We start from the raw sequence: 6,556 nt of genomic DNA, 5'->3' as shown, positions 1-6,556 counted from the left end.
CTTTTTCCAAAAACTAGGCAATAGAAAAGGTCCTTATCAGCAAAAAAAATAACACTTATGCTAAGTTATTCATGGAGAATCAAATTCAATAAAACATGTTATAAATCACCTTGCAATTCCCCAATCCAGTTATATAGTAAGTCAAATCAGGAACTTTAAAAAGTAAAGTCTCAAACGCAGGTATTACTATAATAATGACAGCATTAGGCAAAGATGATTTTCTTTACCCAGATTCATTTGTATTTCTCAATATTCTAAGAAAGTTCTAAAACAAAAGGCAATTTACAAATAAAGAACCTCTTAGCCAGTGTATCCTTATATACAGCACAAAGTATTAGCTAAAAGCTACAAATGTTGTTTTTGAAATAGAGAACAATACAATACAGGGAGCAAACTGTCATATTAAGAAGATATTTTGATTTCTAGTCCTCATTTTACTCTCTTGGATACATGGGAGAGATGATAACTCTAACTTCCTATACTTTTGACAGTATAAAATTATATATAAAGTTAAAAAAAATTAACTGGTCCCTGATGCAAACGTTTCATAAATGTTAGTATTAATAATGTATCATTACACTATGCTTGTGTATTATTTTAAATATTAACTTTAGGATTTGTTGTCACTCTCCCATTCATGGAAACATGTAATATCTTCTCCCACCTTTTCAAATCTCCCATTTTTCCCATTATCACTGTCCTCTGATACATCCTGGCCCTTATTCAAATTTCAACTATTCTTTAATTATTTGTATCTGTTTTGGACCAAAGGTTCCTATTTTGTTAAATAGGTTAAAATCATTATTGAAAGTTTACTTTGAAGCTCATATTGTCCAAGATTTAACCAGTGAGAGCACATTAAAACTGATCTCTGTGTTCTTTGACACACCCATTATTTTTTGAGCACTTCATTGTTCTCTAGCGAAAAAAGATGTTCCAGGTTCATCTTGTATCTACCATACCCAGCCATGAAATCAGTCATTTTTCAGAAGTCTTTGTCCTTTTAATGCTCTTGACAAGTCAAGATGTAGGTGCTAGATATTCCCGTTACTACAGCAGTGTTGCTGCTTCTGTGTTCTATCAGTGGACAGAACGATTTATACACACACAGACACTTACATCTGTATTTATTCCTGAATATATCTAAGTAATTTAAAGACCACAAGTTTACACCTACACCTCCAAGTACAGTCCAGTAAGTTTTAGTCTAGTTTTCTCCATTTTCATACTTGTGATATCTTTCTTGGAAACTCATATGCTTAGGTCCCATTATCACTACTGCATGTATTCAATTGACCAGTCTCTGGATCTCCTTTCTCCACTACAAATTCCATAGCTGCAAGTTGCCTTCATCATCCTTCTTAGGTCATGACCCACTCCACAATGTGGATTTCCTTCTCAATCTGTTGGGACTGTGAAACCTATTATAGACATGCTCTGATTCTATATGCTAAGAAGTCCTCTAAGTGATCCCACCCTCATCCTACCTGGGTTCTCACTCCCTATTCCAAGTCCCTCATCTTCATCTCTGGCACAAATTCTTGTCTTTATCTGTCCCAAGTAATGACTTTATGTCTGAATTGTTCAGAGAAGATAAATAAAAAGAATAGAAAGAGGAGGGGGGAAAAAGTGACCACTACTATAGTTTCAATAAAAACTCAATAATGGAAAATATTTCCAGTGTAATATATAAACAGAAATACTATTTACATTAACTTTGTGATCACAAACTTTCAAGCTTATTATCTAAATATATTTCATCAACTACCACAGATACTACACCAAATGTTGTTTTTGTATTCTCAGTCTGTTAGTCCTAAAATGTTATGTCTCATTAACTTGCTTCATAGAGTTTTGAATCTTTGGTTGAATTAGCAATTAATTAATGTATTTTGATACTAATGATGCTTTTTGAGAATGTCTAGATTGCCAGCTTTTAAAGAAGATGTTGAATTAATTCTTAATGGAGGATAGGAAAGGTGTGGTTTGGAGGGAGATCTTAGGCTGCATCTTGTTCAAAGCCAAGTTCAGAGATATTACAACACATGTCAAATGCTGGGGTTGACAATGTGTAGATCATCATTCAGAATCAATTTTAATAAGAACCCCTGGGTGATTTAGTTTTAGGAATTACCACCCACTTAAAAAAATCAAGGAGTTCTCTTTAACCCCATGGGTTGAATTCCATTACAGATAGTCCTTAATTTACGAAGGCTGGACAAGATTCTTTTTTTTTTTTTTAACTTTACGACCTTGGGAAAGTGGCATGCATTTAGTAGAAACTGTACTTCAAATTTTGCGTTTTGATCTTTTCCTGGGCTAGCAATATGCCGTAGGGTACTCTTTCATGATGATGAGCATCAGCAAGCCGCAGCTCCCTTTGAGTCATGTGATCACAAGGGTAAACAGCCAATACACTGAAGAACCATTCTATACCCATAGAACCATTCCTTTTTTCACTTTCAGTACAGTATTAAATAAAGCACATGAGATAGTCAATACTTTATTATAAAACAAGCATTGTGTTCCATAATTTTACCCAACTATCGGCTAATGTAAGTGTTCTGAGCATGTTTAAGGTAAGCTGGGCTAAGCTATGATGCTTGGTGGGTTAGGTATATTAAATGGATTTTTTGGCTTATGATATATTCAATTTACAATTTGTTTATGTGGATATAACTGCATAAGTTTAGGAGGATCTGTATTATAATAGATAAAGGTTTATTTTTTAATTTCCTTCCAGATTTATATTTGTTGTGAAGACAGAAAATGTTTTTTAAGGAGGTCACTAATATGATATCAAATCTTTTCATTTGCTAAGTCTATACTACTTATGTAGTATAAAAAATTATTTCTGCACCTAATGACTTGAAATATGTAATTAACTAAAGCTGTTAAATTACTTTTTTTGTACTTCAAAAGAGCAACTAGTTATTTGAAAAACTCTAATTATGTGGTTCAAATAACTTAAAGTAATTTCTTGATGACACTCTGTACCTCATTTCATAGTACATCTTACAAGAAAGTACTGCAATTAAAACTTATTTATTACTTCTCATATCAAACAATCTGCTTCTCTTTTATTTTTATAAGCATATAATGTATTATTAGCCTAATGTATTATTAGTCTGTGAATTGCCAGGTTTATACACTTCACAGCACTCACCATATCAAATACACTCCCCAATGTCCATAACCCCAACACCCTCTCCCTACCCCCCTCCCTCCGGTCACCCTCAGTTTGTTTTGTGACAGTAAGAGTCTCTTATGGCTTGTCTCCCTCCCAATCCCATCTTGTTTCATTTATTCTTTTCCTACCCCCCCAAACCCCTGCCCCCACACAATACATCTCTACTTTCTCATATCAGGGAGATCATATGATAGTTGTATTTCTCTGATTGACTTATTTCACTAAGCATTAATACCTTCTATTTCTAGCCACATCATCGCAAATGGCAAGATTCTTTTCTTTAGGTGGCTGCATAGTATTCCATTGTATATGCATACCTCTTCTTTATACATTCATCTGTTGATGGGCATCTAGGTTCTTTCCATAGTTTGGCTATTGTGGACTTTGTTGCTATAAACATTCGGGTGCATGTGCCCCTTCAGGTCACTACTTTAGGGTAAATACCCAGTAGTGCAATTGCTGGGTTGTGAGATAGCTCTATTTTCAACTTTTTGAGGAAGCATCATGCTGTTTTCCAGAATGGTTGCACCAACTTGCATTCCCACCAATAGTGTAGGAGGGTTCCCCTTTCTCTGTATCCTTGCCAGCATCTGTCATTTCCTGACTTACTAATTTTAGCCATTCTGACTGGTATGAGGTGGTATCTCATTGTGGTTTTGATTTGTATTTCTCTGATGCCGAGTGATGTGGAACCCTCTTTCATGTGTCTGTTGGCCATCTGGATGTCTTCTTTGTAGAAAAGTCTGTTCATGTCCTCTGCCCATTTCTTGATTGGATTATTTGTTCTTTGGGTGTTGGGTTTGCTAAGCTCTTTATAGATTTTGGACACTAGCCCTTTATCTGATATGTTGTTTGCAAATATCTTCTCCCATTCTGTCAGTTGTCTTTTGATTTTGTTAAATATTTCCTTTGCTGTGCAAAAGCTTTTTATCTTGATGAAGTCCCAATAGTGCATTTTTGCCCTTGCTTTCCTTGCCTTTGGTGATGTTCCTAGGAAAAAGTTGCTGTGGCTGAGGTCGAAGAGGTTGCTGCCTGTGTTCTCCTCAAGGATTTTGATGGATTCCTTTCTCACGTTGAGGTCCTTCCTCCGTTTTGAGTCTATTTTCATGTGTGGTGTAAGGAAATGGTCCAATTTCATTTTTGTGCCTGTGACTGTCCAATTTTCCCAACACTATTTGTTGAAGAGCCTGTCTTTTTTCCATTGAACATTCTTTCCTGCTTTGTCAAAGATTAGATGACCATAGAGTTGAGGGTCTATTTCTGGGCTCTCTATTCTGTTCCTTTGATCTATGTGTCTGTTTTTGTGCAATACCATTCTGTCTTGATGATGACAGCTTTGTAATAGAGCTCAAAGTCCAGAATTGTGATGCCACCAACTTTGGCTTTCTTTTTCAATATTCCTTTGGCTATTTGAGGTCTTTTCTGGTTCCATATAAATTTGAGGATTATTTGTTCCATTTCTTTGAAAAAGATGGATGGGATTTTGATAGGGAAACAATCTGCTTCTATTATAAAATAATATTTCTTCTTAAAATGTAAAGTGCATAATAAAAATGTATAGGTACATCTTTTGATAAAACAAAATATCACTTAAGTTTAAAAAATAGAGTAATAAAATATATTTGCTACTTTCATTTGTGTAGTAGATATAAAATGGATATATTGTGGTACCTCGTTAGCTCAGTCAGAAGAGCATGCAACTCTTGATCTCTGGGTCATGAGTTTGAGCTTCACGTTGGCTGTAGAGATTACTGAAACAAACAAACAAACAACAACAACAACAACAACAACAACAAAGCTTACAAAGAAAAGGAAATGCAGAGCTGGAGTACCATGACTTGCTGGCCCATATTTTGAAAATATATTATTTTATAGGGTTAAAAAAGAATGTCTAAATATCAATAATTGAAGAAGAATGTTTAAAGACTAAAATTCACATTTTGCAAGAGAGGAAAATGCAATGTCTAATAAATTCATAAAAATTGCTTAATCACCATTTCTCAGGAGGGAAATGCAAGTCAAAACCACAGTAAAATAGCACCACACACTTAATAAAATGACTACAATTTTTAAAATCAATGTTATTATTTCTCGACACTCATGTGGAACAACTCTATCATATAATTCTGATGGGAATATGCACTAATATAACCTTTTTTGGGCATTATTTAGCAGTTTCTACTAAAGCTTTAATAAATAAATAATATATATAATATATAAATATATATAATATATATTATTTATATATATTATATAAATAATAAATAATATTTATTTATTCATTTAGTAACACATTTATTTGAAAATATTCCATACAGAGTTTTCTAAATTATAGGGTTCCAGGCTTGGTTATTTTCATCTGTGAGTCCTGATCATGAGTTGTACTTTAAAAACTGTCCTAGAGATAATTTGACCAAACTCTACTCTACTCTACTCTAAAAAGAAAAAAGAGAAAAATAGGTCTTGAAAGATTAAGTTATTGGTACATATCAAGGCTGGAACAAATCTAAAATTTTAAACTCAAACTTAAGCCTCCTAGATTCTAAGTTCATTCTACTTCATAAGGCATTTATTCATTCAACATTTTTTTAAATTTAATACATTTACTTCTAATATACAACAAAATTCCTGTACTTCCTATGACACATTGTCAATAGTCTAATGACAAATTGTTAATCTATTCTGAGAAATATGTGATATAGGTGGAGATTATATGTCAACTAGCCTATAAGAAGCTGTTGCGATAGTCCTTCATGATCCTACTATTAGAACAAAAGAATTGTGTGTTATTATGAATTTCTATGTATGTTATATATCTTCCAGGTAGATGAGTTTACTCTGTTGCCCACTCTTTCCTGACCGTGTACAAAAGGCACTTGTGATTTTTATCTCAAGGAGAATTTGTAACTGGTCATCTTCTTCCTTGATACAGAGCTTTATATAAAATAGTCATATTGTTATAATATAGTACGAAGCTAAAGATAAAACACAACTTGTAGAAGATTTCCACTGTCTAGTTATGTAATGGTCCTCTGCATACATTTGAGCTATCTGGCTAATTTAAGTTTCCTTAGCTTTTTCCAGCAAGAGATCACAAAGTATTCTGTGGTTTGCCTATTTGATTCTGTTACACATACAGGAAACGATATTTTAAACAGATTTTTTTAAAGATTTTATTTATTTATTTGACAGAGAGAGATCACAAGTAGGCAGAGAGGCAGGCAGAGAGAGAGAGAGGAGTAAGCAGGCTCTCTGCCGAGCAGAGAGCTCGATGTGGGACTCGATCCCAGGACCCTGAGATCATGACCTGAGCCGAAGGCAGAGGCTTAACCCACTGAGTCACCCAGGAGCCCCAGGAAACTTGAT

Source organism: Meles meles, chromosome 11 (genome assembly GCF_922984935.1).
Source record: "Meles meles chromosome 11, mMelMel3.1 paternal haplotype, whole genome shotgun sequence".
Lineage (NCBI taxonomy): Eukaryota > Metazoa > Chordata > Mammalia > Carnivora > Mustelidae > Meles > Meles meles.
The sequence above is the reverse complement of the archived record's forward strand: the minus strand, read 5'-3'. Positions refer to the sequence as shown.